Below are 20,301 nucleotides of genomic sequence, written 5' to 3'. Positions count from 1 at the left end.
ACAGCTGGTTCTAATCTATGCTTGCTGTGGTGGAGGCAACCACTGAAATTTGAATGTGCTGTTTTCACAGACCTAGGGATCAATGGCAGCTGCAAGAGGCTGAGATAGTTCTGACGTCTGTAGAATGAGGAGGGAATTGGCTGTCGTGATGTCTCACCTCCCACCAACAGTCTGTGTAAGATACTTTGGATGTTCTGGCATTGAACTAAGTTCAGTGGATTGATACAAAACAGGGAGGTGAGGCGGCGGCTAGAACAATGAAGGCTGTTCCAGATTCCCAGGATTCAGAGGTTGCCTTTCAGCAATTACATTCCTGGAATGAAAGATGAAATTGTCAGAGAAGGCTGGGGAATAAGGATGAACCTTGCTGAATGGAGCATGGTCAAGTGGTAGAAAATTAAAAAGCTCATTGTTAACCACACAAAGGAGCAATTGGTACTGGTTGCAAAAAGAAAAATAGGGATGATGTCTTTGAGACCAGGGAAATAAAGCTTAAAAGATGTACTTTTTTACGGATACAGTTGGTTTTACCTTTAGCTATTCCCATCTTTATTGAGCCTTTGTGCTTTTCTCCTAATATTCTGTTCCACAGGGGCATTTCATTGAATGCCCACTGTGAAGAAATAGGCTCATTTAAATAGAATTTAACATTAATGTGATAATCCATCTTTAAACTGGAAACTAGGGGGGCAATTTGTCTTGGTCCATCACGTCACCATTTAAATGCTGATTCATTTCTGTGACTTTTCCTTCTCCTCCCTCAAGCCCTCCCTTACCTGCTTTGCTGTGCATCCTTTCCTGCTGGTTCTGCATTCAGGGCGGGTGTGTGCGGCACTCCCTCCACGTCAGGCACTGGCGGGGATGGTAAAGTTGCCTTCAACTTGGATCTTGCTCTTGGGGAGTCCCAGTGGCTTCCAACACCATTTGAACAAAATGTAGTGGGAGTTTGCAAAAGGGGGCCAGCCTTCCCCTGGGGAGAATCAGGGCAGGCTTCATGGAGAAGACAGCTGGTCCCTGAAAGGAGGCATTTTTCAATCATGAAGGGAATATTCAGGGGCAAGAAAAGAAAATGTAAAGGGGAGAGTGCAGGGTGGGGAACTGGGAAAGGGGAAAGGGAGCAAGGGCAGCAGAAGGAGTTCATTTTCCAAAGACAAACCTTTGGAAACTGCCACTTGCCCTTGTCATGGTGTTCGGATTGTGCACTCGGGACCTTGGGGACGGAGGTGTTGGCAAAATCTTTATCTAAGTCTTCCCAAAAGAAACTTCTGTTATAATAGACTGCCTTGTGTTTGCACAGCCACCGAAGTCACATCTACGAGAGTGTGTATACAGCATATAAATGTGTGTGTAGACACACACACACACACACATATACACATATATTTCTTTTCTTTTTCCTTCCTAAACAGTGGTTCTCAAATTTTAGGTGAGTCAGAATTGCAGACTACTGGGCCTACGCAGCATTTTCCGATTTTTGGATTCAGTAGGTCTGGGAGTAAGGTATAGTTTACATTTCTGACAGGTTGTTGCTGATAGAAACCATACTTTGAGAATCACTGGTGTAAAGTATTCTTTAGAAGGCTAAAGGATGGGTTAAGTATTTAGGTAAAAACTACCTTTATGTTTTTGTTTTGGTTTGGTTTGGTTTTTTTGAGACAGAGTCCCACTCTGTTGGCCAGCCTGGAGTGAGGTGGCACAGTCATAGCTTACTATAGCCTGGAACTTCTAGCCTCAAGCGCTCCTCCTGCCTCAGCCTCCCCAGTAGCTGGGACCACAGATGTGAGCCACCATGCCTGGGTAACTTTTTAATTATTTTTAAAAGAAATCTCATCAAATTAGATGAGCCAGTCTGTAGTTCCAGGATTCACCCCAAAGATTCTCGGGCTTCAAATGACAGTTAGATGGCAGAGCTCGTCTTACTAAGGAGGAAATGCCTGTTAGGATGCTTTGAGACAAATGAGGTCAGGAAGTCAGCAGCCCTGGGCTACGGCAGTTCTTTAGCAGCCTCTATACCTGGCATGCTCCTTCTATCCTGAAGGCACCTCCCTCACCCAAGTGCCAGGGGCAGCTGGGGTCAAAGAAGGTGCCAGAACGAGTGCTGCATCTGGTCCACAAGCCTGTTCTGGGTCTTCAAGAGACACTTGCTCTGGGGTCCTGGGGGTTGGTGGACCCTGAGTCTACCAGGAAACCTCCCTGTTGGCTTCCCACAAGGAGAGACCTTGCACCTCCCCTGCCCTGTTATATGGTCCTATTTGTATCTCATTATCCCACCAACTGGTTGGCCTCTGAGACTACCCAGCTCGAATATTATTTCCCATTTATGATTGTTAAAAAGAGAAAAGAATCTCTTTCACAATAACCTCCTGGAAGCTTAGGAAGCAGGGGCCATCTGGCAGGTCATATTTGTACAAAAGAAAACCTTTGAAATGCATGTTAAGGTAGTAATTTCCTTCATGTGTATCACAGAGAATTTCTAAAGTAGTCATGTTGCTTTCTCTTTTTCCAATAAGCTCATTAGTCTGTGACACGCATTTTATTTGGAGCAAATGGGTCAAGGATAGGGAGGAGGAGGCCCCAGGAAGAAGGTTCCTTTAGAAATTACACTTTGAAAAGATTACGTATTTATCTATGCCAAGGAAAACTATCAGATATGTAGAGGTCATGTTAATAATAGTTATCTCTGACGGTAGGATTATGTACAATTTTTATTTATTCTTTGCTCTTGTATGTCTTTTGTAGTCAGAAAAAAAACTCATGTGTTTTAAAAATCAGTCTTCAGTCCCACTGCCTTGGGGATATGGTATGTGTGCAGGAGACAAAACCCACAGACAAACAGTGATGACAACGAGAGGTTCAAACAGAAGGAGAGGTTCTGCGTGCCAGGACAGAGAAATCCAGGAAAAATGGGTGTTGGCTGGTTCCTGGGGGATATGTTGCTCCAAGAAAAAATGACAAAAGTTCTACTTTCATTTCAGAAATAAGAACTGGCCTTTAACCCAAGAGAGAAATAGAGGAAGGCACCAAGTTTTAAGTTTAGCGAAGGCAGGGGTGTTGTGGATCGGAGGTGGCCCCTCTGTGGCCTCCCAAGAGGCAAGAACCCTCTGTACCCCAGTGCTCCCCTGTCCTCAGTCTGTGAGGCCCTCACCTTCCCGCAGGAACACCTTTGAAATGAAGCAGAGTTTTAATGACTTTGCTGCAGAAAGTCCTGGCTGGCATCTTCTCCTCTGAAAATGATCTGACTTTCTTTTCCTTCTCTTTCTTTCTCTCTCTCTCTCTTTTCTTCTTTCTTCCGCATGACTCTGTATGGAGTTACTACATGTGATGCTGATGGATCTTGTAAAGTGTCACCTTCCTTTGTGCCTGCCCTTTTCTCTTCAGAGTCCCAGGCCGATCTCCAGACCTCTGGGAGATGCTCTTACCCAACTCACTGACTCAGCTCCCAGAGGGTCCCTGGCTGTGCTGCCGGCTTTGGGGCCTGGGTTTTCTCCATTCATTTGTTGTCAGTCTTCTTTGTGGACTCTTCTTAGATTCTTGGATGAGAAAAAAACCTATAAAAACCCAAGATGGCCAATTAATAATAATAAGATAGCATATTAAAACAAGGAGATCTCATTTTCTATCAATTGGCAAAGGTGTTGGAATAATCTCACATGGAACCCCTGGCATATGTTCTCTCCTGTCCCTGTCCTGGGAGTGTAAACTGATGCAATATTCCTGGAGGATAATTTGACAATGCGTACATACAGCTTTAAGACCATGTCACACCAGTTGACCTAGCAATTCCACTTTGATTAAGCAGTCATAAGGAAATAATCAGAGATGTCCACGAACAATTAGTTACGCACAAGATGTTCATCAAAGCATCATTTATATTAAATAATATTAAATTTATATTTTGTTCTTCTTAAAAGAACAAAAATAGGGCAGTTGATTACGTGAATAATAAATACATACAACAGAATACTGTGCAGTAGTTACAAATCATGTAGCAGAAGGAGATTTGACAATGTTCAAAGTATTTGTGCTTTACTGTCAAATAAAATACTGAAGAGTACACCCAGCCTGCTATGACCACAGCTCTCTCCTCAGTATTCATCAATAGCCACTTGCTTTTGTGACATGTGACACCTGCCTCTTCCCCCAATATCTTGGTCTGTGCTCAAGAAGTATAGAACAAAATCAACTTTCCCCAAAGTAGCTTTTTTTTTTTTTTTTTTTTAAATTGCAAGTAAAAGAAAATCCAAACCAAATAGGCTTAGGAACAAACAGTATTAAATTGGCTAATAACCCAAAGGCAGGGCTGGATTCAGCTGGGAAACCATCCAATAATTCCACAATGTCACCACAGACCTGGTTTCTTTTGGGAAGTTATTTGTCTCCCCTGTCCTTCCTTACGAATGATGTGTGAGTTGATCATTGACGGGGGTTTTTAATCTCTGCTAGGAAACCACTGGAGTTGTCCCTCATTTACTTATCCCCTTAGGATCAGGCAAGATGCAGAGGATTTCTCTTCTGCCCTCCAGGGAGCTGATGGCATATTTAGGCTCATTTTCACATTATGGATGTAGTAATTCCATCTTTACCTCACATCTTCTAGAGGAGGAAAGAAAAAAGGTTTGGTAGCTTTTACATAAGTTCTGGGAGTAAAGTCTTCATTTGTCCAAATTCTATCATGTGACCATCCCTGAACCAATCAATTATTGTCAGGGGATGCACTAATTGGCTAGTGTTGGAGGTTATGAGAGGTGGGAGAAGGAATATCCATGGGGCTAAGGAACCCATGAAACACATATTACAAAAAGAAAAGATGCGATAGTCACATAAATATGAAAAAGGTTAAACGGTCACTCATTTCTCTCTTGGAGCCTTCAATATGTTAATGTATACATATTACACATTTACAATATACATGATCAAGAAAGAGGCAGGAATGGGGGGCTGAATATGTAGGATTTCACACAGAACACACTGGAGAATGCTGGAATGAACCTCAGGAAGATCGGTGGCCTGTAGGTAGGGTGACCATTTATTCCAATCTGCCTGGGACAGTCCTACTTTATCCCTGCTGCTCCAGTTTCATCACCATTAGCCCCTACATTCACTCTCAGAAGGGCCCCAATTTGAATGATAAATTATATGGTCACTTTCAGTGACCTGTATTGAGGACTCCAAGTTGAATTGTGAATCACTGACCCAATCAGACCTACTCTCAGAGGGCTGTGAATTTGAGAGTAAGAAAAAGACAGACATTAGGAAAAAACCGAAACAGAGAAGCACAAGCAGTTGTGGCATAGACGGAGGAAGGCTGAACCCTGGGTGTGGTGGGTCCCACAGCAGGAACCATAGGGTGCGGCAGGGGAGCCCAAGGAAGTCAGCCAACCCCAGGCACCCTGACTCTCCCCAACTGTTAGGCTGCTGAGATGCTGTCCTGGGTCAACTCACTCCCCAGGATGCTTGCGTAACCTTCATCCCTGGAGCTCCCCTGAGCACACCTGCATGGCTCACTACAGCCTTTCTCAGTGTGGTTCTCAACTCTGGCTGCACATCAGAATCACTTCTGGAGCTGTTAGGATATACAGACCATCAAAACACCTCCACTCTCTGCCCCAGGATTTTTATTTACCAGGAAACAATTTCAAAATGATAGGTTCAAAAACCTGGTTTGTTCTAGATGATGAGATTATAGCATGTTTTAATATATTCTCCTTTGTGCTTTGTCATATTTTCCAACAGTTCTACAATGAACAAATATTTCTTTAGTAATAAGAAAAAAATAGCTATTAGAAAATAAGAAAGTAGAAGTAATCCCTTACGTTTATGATCAGTTAATTGTCAACAAGGGTGACAAGGTAACTCAACAAGAGAAAAAGATCATCCTCTTCAACAGATGATGCTGGAACCACTGGATATCCACAAGCAAAAGAATGAAGTTGGACCCTCATACCATTATTAACTCAAAGTGAATCACACACCTAAATGTAAGAGCTAAAACTATAGAACTCTTAGAAGAAAATGCAAGTATAAATCTTCACAGAACTGGGGTCATCGGTTTCTTAGATACAACAAAAAGGAATAAGAGACAAAAAAAAAAAAAGATAAATTGGACCTTATCTAATTTAAAAACTTTTGTGCTTCAAAGAACACCATTAAACAAGTGAAAAGACCACCCAGAGTATGGGAGAAAATATTTGTATTTCTCCCACTTAATATGTAAAGAACTTTGCAGCTCAACAATAAAAAATATAACAATTTAAAAATAGGCAGATGATTTGAATATATATTTCTATAAAGAAGATAGACAAATAGCCAATAAGCATATGAAAATGTGCTCAACATCAGTAGTCACTAAGGAAATGCAAATCAAAATCACAGTGAGATACCTGACTTCACACCCACTAGGATGTGCTAAAATAAAAAAAGACAGTAATAAATGTTGGTGAGGATATGAAGAAATTGGAACCCTCCTACATTCCTGATGGGACTATAAAATTTTGCAGCCCCTTTGAAAAACAGTTTGGCAGCTCCTCGAAAGGTTAAATATAATGTTATCATATTACCCAGCAATTCCACTCCTGGGTATATACCCAAGAGAAATGAAAACATGTCTACACAAAACTTGTACATGAATATTCATAGCAGCATTATTTATAGTAGCTTAAAAGTGAAAACAACCCAAATATCCATCAGCGATTGAATGCATAAATAAAATGTGGTATATCCATACAATGTAAGTATTCAACAGTTTAAAAAAAAAAAGGAATGGGCCCAGCCTAGTGACTCCTGCCTATAATTTCAGCACTTTGGGAGGTCAAGGCAGGAGGATTACTGGAGCTTGAGAGCAGCCTTGGCAACATAGTGAAACCTTATCTCTACTAAAAACAAACAAACAAAAATAGCTGGGTGTGGCAGGGTGGACCTGTAGTCCCAGTTACTGCGGTGGAGGGGAGGGCACCTGAGGTGGGAGGATCACTTGAGCCCAGAAGGTTGACGCTGCAGTTAGCTGTGATTGTGCCACTGCACTTCAGCCTCGGTGAGAGTGAGACCTTGTCTCAAAAAAAAAATTAAAGAAACATTTTTTAAAAATTTAAAAAAGAATGGAATATTGATACATGCAACAACATGAATGGACCTTGAAAACTGTATTAAGTGAAAGAAGCCAGTCACGAAAGACCACACATTGTATGAGTCCATGTATACGAAATGTCCAAAACCATCAAAGTGATAGAGGCAGAAAACAGATTAGTAGTTTTTGGGGGCATGGGTTAGTGATGGCTAATGAGTTTGAGATTCCTTTTTGGGGTAATGAAAATGTTCTAAAATTAGACAGTGGTGGTGGTTGTGCAAAACAACTGAATTGTACATTTCAAAGGGTAAACTTTTGGGTATATAAATTATATCTCAATAAAGCTATTATTAAACAAAGAAACAAACAAGGAGGTCCAGAGCAAAAGCATGTGGGAGTAAACCAAGGGCATTTCTAGAAGGGCAGAGGTTAGAAAAGTGGGAAGGGCTGGGAAGTAATAAAAATGAATGAGGTGGGAGGGCGGGAGGTCACTGAGCCCCATCCTGCCTCAGCTGGCCACAGCCTGCTCCACTGGTCCACCAGACTGAATTCCTTTAACTGCCGTAGTGTTCCAGGACATTTTTTAAAATCAAAAGATAATTGGGGCGGGGGACGATTATATCTTGCTAATCCATCTGTTCCTTTTTTTTTTTTTAAAGTATGGTTTAGAACAGTTTTAGATTGACAGAAAATTTTTCTGTAAATTTAGACTGACAGAAAATTTGTGAAGATAGTTCCCACATACCCCGTACCCAGTTTCTGCTATTAGTAACAATTGACATTTGTATAGTACATTAGACACAATTAATGACCCAATATTGATACATTATTATTATTATTTAGACAGAGTCTCGCTCTGTTGCGCAGGCTGGGGTGCAGTGGCGTCACTGGAACCTCCACCTCACTGGCTCAAACCATCCCCCTACCTCAGCCTCCCAAGTAGTTGGGATTATAGACATACATCACCATGCTTAGCTAATGTTTAAATGTTTTTTTGTAGAGATGGGGTCTCACTGTATTGCCCAGGCTCGATACATTATTGTTAACTAAAATTTATACTTCATGCAGATTTCCTTAGGTTTTAAAAAATCAGTATCTCTTTTCTGTCCTAGGACCCCTCCTGGACACCACATTACCTTCCATCATTACGTTTCCTTGGGCTCCTCTTGGCTGTGCCAGTTTCCCAGACTTTCCTTGTTTCTGATGTCCTTGGCAGCTTTGGGGAGTACTGGTCAGGCATTTTGTAGAAACCCTCTGTTGGGATTTGTCTAATGCTTTTCTTATCATTAGACTGAGCTTAAAGGATTTTCAGGCGAAGATCACAGAGGTAAAATGACATTTTAATCACATATCCGGGGCACATATTATCAATATGACTTATCACTGTTGATGCTGACTTTGATCACCGGGCTGAGGTAGTGTTTGTCTGGTTTCTTCGCTTACAGAGTTTCTGATTTTTCCCATCTTTTCCACACTCTAGCCTTTGGACAGAAGCCCCTGTATGGAGCCCACACTGAAGGAGTGGGCAGACAGGCTCCACCTTACAAGATGGAGTATCTACATCAATTATTTGGAATTCTTCTGTTTGGGAGATTTGTCTCTTCTGTCCCATTCCGCTCATTTGTCTATGTCAGTATGAACTTAAGGAAATTTATTTTATACTTTCAGTTATAATTCTATCTTATTTTATTATTATTATTATTATTTTGCTCAAATTGTTCCAGCTTTGGCCATTGGGAGCTCTTCCAGTTGACATACCCCACAACTGGCGGGAGAGGGTGTTTGTTTGGCTTTTTAAACATTTTTATTTATCTTTAGCCTTTCCTTACTTTCTGGCAGTACAAGATAAGAGCCTTTTAAAAAATATTACAAAACATTTCAATCTTACAGAAAAGTAAAGAAAATAGTATAAAGAAATCTCACATTCCAGTCCCTTAGGTCTAACAACTGCTAAAATTTTTTTGGTATATTCACATCATCTGTTTTTATTTTTATCTCTAACAAAGATTTTTGAAACATGTAACTATAAAAACTGCAATGTCACTATCACATCTCACAAAATAAACACGAATTCCTAAATATCACCTATGATAAGTCATTGCTTAATCTTGCCTGACTGTTAAAAAAGGCATTTTTACAATTGGGTTGTTGAAATCAGGTTTATACTGGATTTGGCTAATTGTATCTTCATGGTGTGATTTAAGATGTTCATCTATCTCCCATATTTCTTATAAACTAGAATTAGATCCAGGAGCTTAATTATGTGTTCCCCAAAGTTAAAAACATTAACGAGGAAACCTACACCCTGAATGAGGCTTTGAGACTTTGTACTTTGAAGAAACTCATCTCTCGTGGAAGTGAATGCCACCCAGACCCTATGTTCAGGAAGAAGCAAGAGGCTTTAAGGCTGCCAGGAATTCATGCCAATGATGCCCAGTGGAAATGTCAGGAGAGATGTAACCACGCTCATATTTTATTAAGGTTGTGATTGTTGTTTGCGAGTGCTTTGGTTACCAAGTTCCACCAGTTTTTATGGACTGCCCCAACTCTATTTTTCCCATAAGCCCTATTATTTTTTAGCATGCCATTTTGTAGAACTCAGGGTTTTTAGCAATGTATATGTGACGTTAGAGCAGAAATGCCAATACATTTTTCTTGAAAAGAAGAGAAGGCAGTCAGGTCAGTCCTGGAAATTTAAGAACGTTTGGTGTCTCTGTGTGCAAGGCCCCTCTTGGCCTGTTTCCTTTGCCACAGAGCCTGACAGTCCTCTTGAGGAACCCTTGGGCTGCAGCTCCCCCTCAGCACCTCCTCGTGGTCCACAGGGAGGGGTCTGGGCTGGAGACTTAGCTTGAGTCCTTTTGATGCCCCTGCCTGGCAGGGCTTTGCCTCTGTTTGCAGCTTCTCTTGATTCTTCTGATTCTGCTTCGTTTACTCCCATAGCCTCTGTCCCTGTACCAGGGCAGAAAGACCAGTTTCTTTTACAAAATATTATGGATCAGCTGCCTGCCCCTGTCCTCAGGACAGCAAATTGAGCTCCCTCATCTGCCGTGCAAGAAGGGCCTTTCGGAAATGTTAATTAACGATGAGGCCACGCATTGACAGACCAAGCTCAGGAAACAGCTCGTGCGTGCCAGGTGATTCTGTTCCCAGGAAAAACAGTAGACATACTGCTGCTTTGGGAGTTTTGGGGGGGGGAGGGGGTTAGTGATTCATTTGTAGTGCTGGGAGAAAGGATTTTTCTTTTAGTTTTCTCTCTTTCTGTATTTTACTCTGTTCCCTGCCCCCCAATCAATTTTTCAACAAGTAATTCCAAAGTCTTGGTGTCAGGTGTCTTAGCCAGTGAGAAAATTAAGTTTTAACTAAAATGTGTGTCCTATAAAACAAAGGAACAAACAAAATACACCTTATGGTGCTTTTAGAAAGAAGGCCACTGGGTGGATGATGGTTGTGAAATCAACAGAACTGCGTCGTTTGACTGGGTCCTGCATCATGTCTTCCCACTTGGGTACCCCATCTCCTCCCTATTCCAAAGACTGGGGGCACCACCAGATCCCCCTTGGAACACGGAGTCATGTAGACTGAGCCTGGCAGCGGGACTGCTCCCTCCTTCTTTGGGAGAGAGGCCCCTGGGAGCATCCCCAGCTATCCTCCGGGCAGGGGAAGGGGGTGGGTCTCAGGCTCAAGCTGGAGTTTTGCCAGTGGTCACCTCACTGCACCATGTTCTGTGATGGAAGAATTTCCACATCTGCAGGTGACTCTGGAGTGGTTTGTGCTATGTCCCTTCAGATTACTTCTTGGCTACAGTTCCCACACAGGAGGCTCCAAGAATGTTTTTGAGGTTCTTGACTCAAATAAGGTGGGAGTGGACAGAGAGAGCCGCACTCCTCACTGCCCAGAACTCGGAATGACCATGAGCTTCCTTCCATTCCTAACCCTCCTTCTTGGGATCCTTCTTTTAAAAATTTCCCCTGCTTTCCTGAATCCCTGTTTCCTCCCATTTCTCTGATCATTCTACTGCCTTCCTCAGAGATCACAAGTTTCTTCTTGTGTCTTACATATTTCCCAACTTCCAGAACTTTCTGGAACTGTACAAAGAGGAGGGCCAGCTTTAGTTTCCTGGGTAGAGACCAATCTCCAATCTCCACCACCATCAGTTCGACGAGTCAAACAGCAGACACACATTCAGCCTCTTTTTCTCATCGGTAAATTAGAGATAAAACTCACCCACTCACCCATTTCTCAGATTTGCTGTTGTATCAAAAATTGGCTTGTTGAGAGGTGGCCATTATTACTACTGATGGTGCAGATGGAATACCATTTTAGTTTCAAAATGGTGTTTCCAGCCAGGTCAGCTGCACCAGTACCTTTCCCATAAAGTTGGACCTCAAGGCTGCAGGTTGAGGGCAGTTGACTAAATGTGGTCAGCCTGCTGAACCTCCAACTCCCAGCTAGCTTGTGGGTTCCTCTCTCAGACCCTCCAGGAGCCTCCACACTGCGGCTACTCTTTCAGGGATCTGTTCAGCCAATGATGGCTTCCAAAACCTCCCCCTTCAGACCAGACCCTGGGGCCTTCACCTGCTCTGCAGAGCGAGAGAAGTGGGGTCCTAGGGCAAATGCCAGGCGGAGCTCTACAACCACCTTCCAGATTCAGATTCAAGGAAGGGCCTTTCCCGACCTCTTTCCAAGTTCACCCCCAGCTTTCTTTTTATTTATTTATTTATTTATTTATTTATTTATTTATTTATTTATTTTTGAGACAGTCTCATTCTGTCACCCAGGCTTGTGTGCAGTGGGGCAATCATGACTCACTGCAACCTCCACTTCCTGGGCTCCAGTGATTCTCCCACCTCGGCCCCTCGGGTAGCTGGGACTACAGGCGTGAGCCACCATGCCTGGCTAATTTTTTGTATTTTTTGTAGAGACGGGGTTTCACCTTGTTGCCCAGGCTGGTCTCGAACTCCTAGACTTAAGCTATCCACCTGCCTCAGCCTCCCTAAGTGCTGAGATTACAGATGTAAGCCACCACTGCCAGCCATCCTGCCTTTTAACTGGCAAAGCCTGGTGATGGATAGTTGGAGGTGGCACGGAGTGCAGCACGTGACAGTTCTACAGACTCAAACCCGGCTCTCTCAGGTTTTCTAGCCCAGTTGAAAATAATCGTTTACAGGGTGGCATGGGGGAGCATTGGTATTTCACGCCTTACAAAGCTCCTGTTGGGGCTGGAGGGTCAGTCTACAAAATGTCTGATGAGATTTATTGTCTTATGGGAGTCCAATCAGAGAAAGGTCTCTGATTCCCAAAAGTTTTGCCTGAAACCCAGACCCTGTAATAAGACAGCAACCAGAGTGTGTCAGAAGTCACTGAGAACCACATTACTTCAGAGTGGGTGGATTTGGGGAACGGGGAGCAATATTTTTTCCACAAATCAATTCTGCTGAAAGATGGTGTGCCCTCCCACCCTCTGAACTCCCAGGAAGCTTCTGTCATGTGCAGTAGCAATTCAGCGGCCACTTGGTAAAAATAGCTTTATAATTTATTGACTGGCAAAATACTCTATTTATCAAACCATTCTGGGTTCTTCTAAAGATAAAATGGAGGCAAAACCCAAAAGGAAAATTAAAGCTTTAATGCAGTCTTGCAGACTTCTGCTTCATTTCATTGTAAATTGCATGCAATAAAACATAGCATCGGGCCTGCATAATGCAGCTGTATAATTTTCTTTTGTGCAGGGAACTAGTTCTGAAGACTTCTCACCTAAGAGAAGGCTTACGATGGTGGATGACTCCCATACACTAATTATGTCTTCCTTTATATCTTTGGCTTGAACTCTAATTTGCTTACAGTTTAATGAACATCAGTTCTTGCTGAGAAATATCTAAGTACCTGGGAGATTGAACACTTAGGCAGTCAAATGCTCTCACTCCCAACACTAATCTTCAAACCCTCTGCATTCTAAACAGAGGAGAGTGGCTCTTTAAAGGTTTGTGAATCACTTTTGAGCAGTAACTGTACACTTAAATTAAAAGCCATGATCTGGCAGGAGACTTGGGTTGTGCTTTTTAAAAAAAGAAAAGAAAAGGCTTTCCTAGTTCAGGTACAAGGCATGAATTACTGGTTTCTATCATTGCCTGACGCAAAAACCATAAATTTTATAGCTGTTTGTTTCCCTGACTTTGGTTTTCCCAACAGTTTCTCCAAAAAGGCTTAGTTACTTTCTGCAGGTGTTTTCCCTTTATCTCTGAGAATTTAGAAACTGAGGAACTGAAGAAGCAGGGAGGCGGTTTCCAACCTGGACCTTACCTCTCATTTCCAAGGTCTCTTTCCTTTAACACTTTACTCCTGGAATGGTGATGCTGAGCTTACTTTGGTGGCAGATAATTTCAATATATATCATTACAATTAATGGCCGTTATGTGCTTCACTTGCCATGACTTCCTAAATTTCAGTATTTGAGATGAAGGACCATTCAGATCAGCACCGCAGGGCAAACGTACAGATTCTGGTTCAGCAGGTCTGGAACAGGACCCAAGAGTCTACATTTCCGAGCAGCTCTCTGGGGAGGCGGCTGCTGCCGCAGGACAGTGCAACACACTCTGAGTAGCAAGAACAAAACTCTGTACCTGGATAGTCTGAGTTCATCTTCATTAAGGCATCTGAGGTAGTACTCTTACAGATGAGGCCACCAATGTGCAAAAAGAGGAAGTAATCTACCTGGGGCCACCGAGCTGTAAATGGCAGAGTCTGAATTTGATTCCGTTCCATTTGATTCCAAAGCCTGAGCATACGACCCCTGCACATCGCTCCTCCCTTTTTCAGTAGGTGCTCTTGTGAAAAGGAAGACATGAAATGAATTTGGTTCATTGCTCTTAATCCAGAATATTCTGTGAGTAGTCCTTGTTAAAGCCAATAAGCCATCTCTTAATTTACCCCTATTGTCAATCAAGGTTTGTGTCCACTGGGCATCACTGTGTTGCCGTAGGAGAACCCAACCTCGACAAGCGCTGAGTAGCCAAGGTAGGCTGGCCCAGTGCTCCTGGCAAGGCAAGGGAGGAATCAGTGTGATGGAGGTCTCTGGTCACATCTCTCTAATGCTTTCAGCACTCCCCAAGGAAGCCATTTTCTCTCTGATGACGTTGGGTCAGATTACTCAGAAGTGGATTGTAGGTGGACAAAGAAACTTTTGCACTTCACTTGAGGATTTAAAATGGCACAAAGTGTTGCTTCTCCATTTGGGAGAAATAACTCACTTTTTTCTAACACTGCATGCTTAAGTCAGGGCCCTAAAGAGAGGAGCAACAGCACATGTGGTTAAATGTGTCCGCACTGGTGCCAGAATGCCTGGGTTCAAACCCTGGCTTAGCTAGCTGCTATGGACTTGGGTAATTTACATAACCTTTCTGTGCTTCTGTTTTCTCACCTGAAAAGGAGAGGATGATAACAATATTTCCCTCATAGGCTTATTATGAGGATTACAGAATTTATTCATGTGAGGTCCCTTGCCATGGGATAGCACCTCAAAAACATGAGCTGCCATTATTAACAGGAAGCTGGAACAGCCTTGCAGAGAGTGCTCCCTGAAATGTGGGCAATGTTTCTTTCTTCTATACCTATAGCCCATGGAGCTACTTTTACGGATTCTTTACAATAGGGAATAATGGGAAAATAAACTTCTGCAAAGAATTGACACTATAAGTAGTCCAAAGCAGAGAGAGAGAGAAAAATGTATAGGTGAATGTTAGCACTTTTATGGATGATGCTTCTGTTTACACTTTGAGTCTTGAGGCTATTTAAATTAAGACCTTCGGCTTTGATTACAGCTGTGTGCACAGGCGATGTTTGCTGAGCCCAGTTCCTGTGCTATCATTGCAGGACTGAAATGCAAACATACTTGTAAAGAGGAAACACACTTTTATTTCCTAAGGGCCCTCTAATCAAGGCAAAAGCTATTACTTGATCGCATAATTAACCTTAGGAATAGAAGTGTAAACAGCACAATTCATGAATTTGTTAATTGGTCTTCCCTGCTACTGACATTAGCCCAAGTTGATCTGTTGTTCTCCTCTGTTGATTATCTTAAATAGGAAGTTTTCTAATTTGGATTTCTCCAGGGTGAGCAAGGGAAAAGAGTGAAGTAAGATATTTTTAACAGATTGAGAATATTCTGTAATTTTTTTTCTTAGAGGTGGACACAACTGGAGGGAAGATACTATATATCTTATCAGATTCGGACCTCTTTCCAGATTTCCATTCTGTGCACTGATTAGCCACATTGCTGGCTACTGATGTGGGAGCTTTCCCCCAACCTCACTCCCCAGGCAGTGAATACATAAAACAACCAGTAATGTTCATAAGCAGTCATGCTTCCTGGACTCTGAATCTTAGTCTAATTTGGTTCTAATTTATTTTCCCCATTGCAATGACTCCTTAGCTGAGTGGAAATAACCAGAAACACTGGGGTGTGTGTAGACTCAAGTCCTGCAGGTGGAGAATATGTGTGTGTGTGTGTGTGCGTGTGCTAGTCTGGGGCGGGGAGGCTTTGAGGAATATAGTACCAGGATCCATCTCCTATGAGTTTTAAAGAATTGTACTCACCAGCCAGGACACGAATTCTGAGACAAGTGGACATGGCACATCTGTAGTAGGAACTTGGGCCAAGTTCCAGAAACAGCCAATCAACACTTCAGAGATTCTTTCATTCTTTCATTGGAGTCCCTTGATATGACACCTAGTTATTCAATTAAATTAGACCTTAAGCCCCTAAGGGCTGCTTTAATTAAAAAAAAAGAAAAATTCACTGAGGGTAGTGATACTAGGCCTGATTTGTTCACACATACTTAAAAATATTTGCAGATACATCTTAGGTATCATCACTGATGACTTCAGAAACTTAAGCTGCCCACTTCAACCAACAGGCAACTTCAGTTGAGAAGGAATGGTTAAAAAGCTCTTAACAAAGAGAAACTTGCTAGTGGTCTCTCGAGCTGCTTTGAAACCTTAAGGAATCTTGCTGGGTAACAGTCTAGGTCACCAAGCAGAAAGCCACAGTGAAACAAATACAAATGAATAGCCTGTGGCTATGGGATTCAAACACCACAAACCACCAAGTGCAGAGACATGGAATGCCTGTGGTTTGGGGGCTTTCTGGCAATCTAGGATGTGTTCAGAAGGATCAGGTGGCAGCAGACCTTAGGACTTAGCCTGGAGAGCTGAGCTGACACAGGGAGCCCCCCAGGCTGACTGCCATGCCTGTGAGTGGGCCTCTGAGGCTCTCACTGGCTCTAGGCCTTTAGAGAGAGCAGCCAGGGCAGATGATTTCATCGGCAATGTCTCTGACTGTCTTGGGCAGGTTTGGAAAGTCAGGAGTAACTCACAGTAATGGCACACCCTGTCACAGCTGGGCTGGGGACCAACGTACACCCGGACCAATTCACACTGCACACTTCCAGGTATGAAAGACCTTTGGTCATCATGGGAATTATGAACTTACCCTAAGGATTCCATGTAGCGGGACTAATAGAGGTGCACAGAAGTTCTTCCAACTCATTGCTTCTGCTCTTCTATGGACCCCACTCTGGCCTTTTTGAAATTTTGATCTAGAATTTCAAGGGAAAAAATAGAGTCCCAAAAGGGATACTCTGAACTTCACTTTACAAAAAGTTCAGTCATTTTCATTTTACTGAAAAGTATTTCCATGTGGAGAAAACATTTAAGATGCCTGGTGGGAGATTTTGGAATTAAACCCCAATGAAAGTCAGGAGGAGGTGATGGGAAAACAGGTTGGAGAGGGGAGAGGGCACCTATATCCTTGAGGATCCCCAAATGGCTGGTCCTCTTGATATACGATGCATGGGGTTACAACTCAGTTTATCCATCTGCACATACTCAAACCAGAACTTGAAGCCAAAAGCTCTGGATTCTGCTAGTTTCAGATCCTAATGTATGATGGTTTCCACCTTGAGACTGAAGAATGCTGCTAACAGTGATATTATCAAGTACTTTTTATTAAGAACTCATAAGCCAGAGACTATGCTAAGCACATTACCTACGTCATCTGTTCAGTCTTCAGAAGCCTGATGAGGTTAGGACTATTATTGTGCCTGTTTTACAGATGAAACAAGAGACCAGAGAACTGAGGTAATTTGCCCACACATGGATTCCATCCTAGCCTCTATCTAGCTATAGAACTCCTCTAGGAGGAGCACCCCTAAGCCCCTCTTTGTGACACGAGACTGACTAGATAGATCATTCTTGTTGATGGATTCTACTGGCATGGGTAAAGAAAGGTCACTATTTCTGAAATCTGCCATATTGATTGCTTTTTTGGCAGAAGGTGTTGGGGGAACTTGCTTTAAAAAATATATTTCTAGCAAAGTAATGCAAACACTCAAAGTATATAGAAATGCTATAACCCTCCACTTTCCCCCCAACCACAGAGGCAAATATTTTTAACTTTTAGCTAACTCTTCTGATATACATATATATATATTTATATATATCATATATATTTTTATATATCATATATATTTATATATATATTTATATATCAGATATATAAAGATAGGATATATCTGACATATCTATGGATATATATGATATATAATATGTGCATCTTACTTTTTCATTTTAGACACTAATAACTTCTAATTATGGTAGATGAGGATTTAACTCTCCCTCTACTATCCTCTCCTCCCCCACTGATGTTTTAGCAATCATATAGTATTTACATTTTTATGGCTACATATAGTTTAGTATAGTTTCTAGGGCTAACTAGTATACTATGTTTTTAAACATACTTTTAAAAATTAATAATTGCCTTAATTTTTATCTGTTGCATAGCTTTTTATATATTGAACCTTAAAAAATTTCTAAATGTACCATCAGCTGTTCGGAACCCTGAGACTTTTTTTCTCTAAAAGCTCTGGCATGATAATGAGATGATTATCATTTCCTTTTGTACTCTTGGGACCTTTCTTCCATTACTTTCCCTGCTTACACCTCAACTGCTAGTTCTTGAATTCAAATGCCCACCTCCCATCCTAGAACTCGCTTCACCCATCTCCTGTGTTAAAATCCCTATTTTCTGTCTACCACGTTTTTCTTGATTGTGGTTTACTGGACCACATGTTCATTTCAGAAAGAAAGGGTTTCTGAGAGGGAGTGCTTTGCGGTCTTCCATGCTGAAAATGTCTTTATTCTCCCTCCCACTTGATTATTTGGCTGGGTGTAAATTCTAAATTGAAAATACTTTGCCTGTACAATTTTGAAGACTTCTGTCTTCCATTATAGCATCTGATGTTGCTATTGAGAAGTCCAAAATTCCAATTCTTATTTTATTTAACCCTGACTTTTCTCTCCACAAGTTTTTAGGAAGGTCTTTTTAGCCTAGGTGTTTCAAAATCTCATAATGATGGACATGGATGGGCAGTTTGTTTTTCATTCATTTATTCAAAGGGCACTCAGTGGGTCTTGTCATCTAGGGGTTTTCTGTCACCCATTTCTGTTCATTTTTCATGCATTTAAAAACATTTTATTCTTTGTTTGCTATTTTCTGTTTTGGACACCCTGTTATTTGAATGTCAGATGTCCCAGACTGATCCTCTAAGTTTTTAATATTTTTTCTACTAATTTCCATGTCTTCCTTTAACTTTTGTTTGATTTCCTCAATTTTTACTTTTCCGTTTAAGGTTTTCATTTTAAATTTCTATTATATTTTAGTTTCCATGAGCTCTTTTAAAAATTGTATCCTAGGCAGGGCAAAGTGGTTCACACCCGTAATCCCAGTACTTTGGGAGGCCAAGGTGGATGGATCATTTGAGCCAAGGAGTTTGAGACCAGCCTGGGCAACATGCTGAAACCCTGTCTCTAGAAAAAAATTAAAAATTAGCCAGGTGTGGTGGCATGAGTAGTCCTAGTTACTAAGGAGGCTCAGGTGGGAAGAACACCTGAGCCTGGGGACATCGAGGCTGCAGTGAGCTGAGATTTTGCCATGGCACTCCAGCCTGGGGGACAGAGTGAGACTGTGTCTTTAAAAAAAAAAAAATGTGTTCTGTTCCCATATTATAAGATGCAATATCTTTTGAGGGTATAAAACTTTCTTTCTCAAAGTTTATTCCATGGGTTTTTGGCTTGCTTAGTCTTTTAAATCAGAGTCTTTTCTCAAATGTTCTTGATTCTTGACTATCTGTTCATATTTTAGAGACAGATGCTAAAAAGTGAATAGGAAGCTCTGTATGGTTGGGGCTCTTAGAATGAGAAATTTCTTCTCTGATTGGGTGGGGAGCCAGCAGTTTCACTGAAGGAGTCCTCTAATAAAATGCCAGTATCTAGAGACTTTTTCTCTCAGGTTGTTCACTTCTCTGGGAAAGAATCCTTTGGTATATTTCAGATTGTTGGCATTCTGGGAGAGGGTTAGGGAGAATGTAATCTCCATTTTTGTTTCTGAGCCTCTCCTGTGCCTGTGTGCTCAGCGAAGGGTCGGGTGAGGTGGGTAACGGGATAGGGGGTAACACAGATGTGGTTCCCTGGGTGAGAAAAGGATGTAGGACTCCAACTATTCCATGTGTTCTTCCTTTCAGCTAGTCCCCCAGTTTTCAGCTCCTGTCTTACCTTTGCCTTTCACAGAAAAGGAATTAGCTCGCTTCTCATTTGTGTCCCCCTTTCTGGGCACATTAGATTGTGGCTTTTCTACTCTACTCAACTAGAGTAATCCACTCCTACATCTGTTTTCCTACATCCAAAGTTGATGAAATCTTTTGTCTACTCAATTCTCTTCTCCTGCTTCCTTTTTGGGGTCCTGCTTTTTAGATTTCTCAATTGAAATAGGTTCTTTGGAGAGAAAGAAATAATTTGTCATTTTAGACTGGATTGCATACATACATACATACATATATATATATATATATATATATTTTTTTTTTTTTTTGAGACAGAGTTTCTCTCTTGTTGCCCAGGCAGTGATGTGATCTCGGCTCACTGCAACCTCCACCTCCTGGGGTCAAGTGATTCTCCTGGCTCAGCCTCCCAAGTAGCTGGGATTACAGGCACCTACCACCGCGCCCTGCTAATTTTTGTATTTTTAGTATTGATAGGGTTTCGCCATGTTGGCCAGGCTGGTCTTGAACTCCTGGGTGATCCTCCTGCCTTGGCCTCCCAAAGTGCTGGGATTATAGGTGTGAGCCACCACACATGTCAGCCCTCCTTTTTTTTCTCTTAAGTGTGTCCTTGAGCAAGTAACTTGA

The 20,301-nt window shown here is 41.9% G+C and overlaps 1 long non-coding RNA gene across 1 annotated transcript; it reads right to left on the bottom strand.

Annotated features, from left to right (window-relative positions):
- Window positions 1–2,692: 2,692 nt before the first annotated feature.
- Window positions 2,693–17,541, bottom strand: LOC103884704. The gene is made up of 3 exons (XR_647401.4): window positions 16,551–17,541; window positions 15,656–15,788; window positions 2,693–3,548 (listed from the first exon to the last, which is right to left on the bottom strand). It is a non-coding gene; the product is annotated as an uncharacterized LOC103884704 (long non-coding RNA).
- Between the last annotated feature and the right edge of the window lie 2,760 nt (window positions 17,542–20,301).

This window comes from Papio anubis, chromosome 3 (genome assembly GCF_008728515.1).
Source record: "Papio anubis isolate 15944 chromosome 3, Panubis1.0, whole genome shotgun sequence".
Classification (NCBI taxonomy): domain Eukaryota; kingdom Metazoa; phylum Chordata; class Mammalia; order Primates; family Cercopithecidae; genus Papio; species Papio anubis.
The sequence above is the reverse complement of the archived record's forward strand: the minus strand, read 5'-3'. Positions and strand labels throughout refer to the sequence as shown.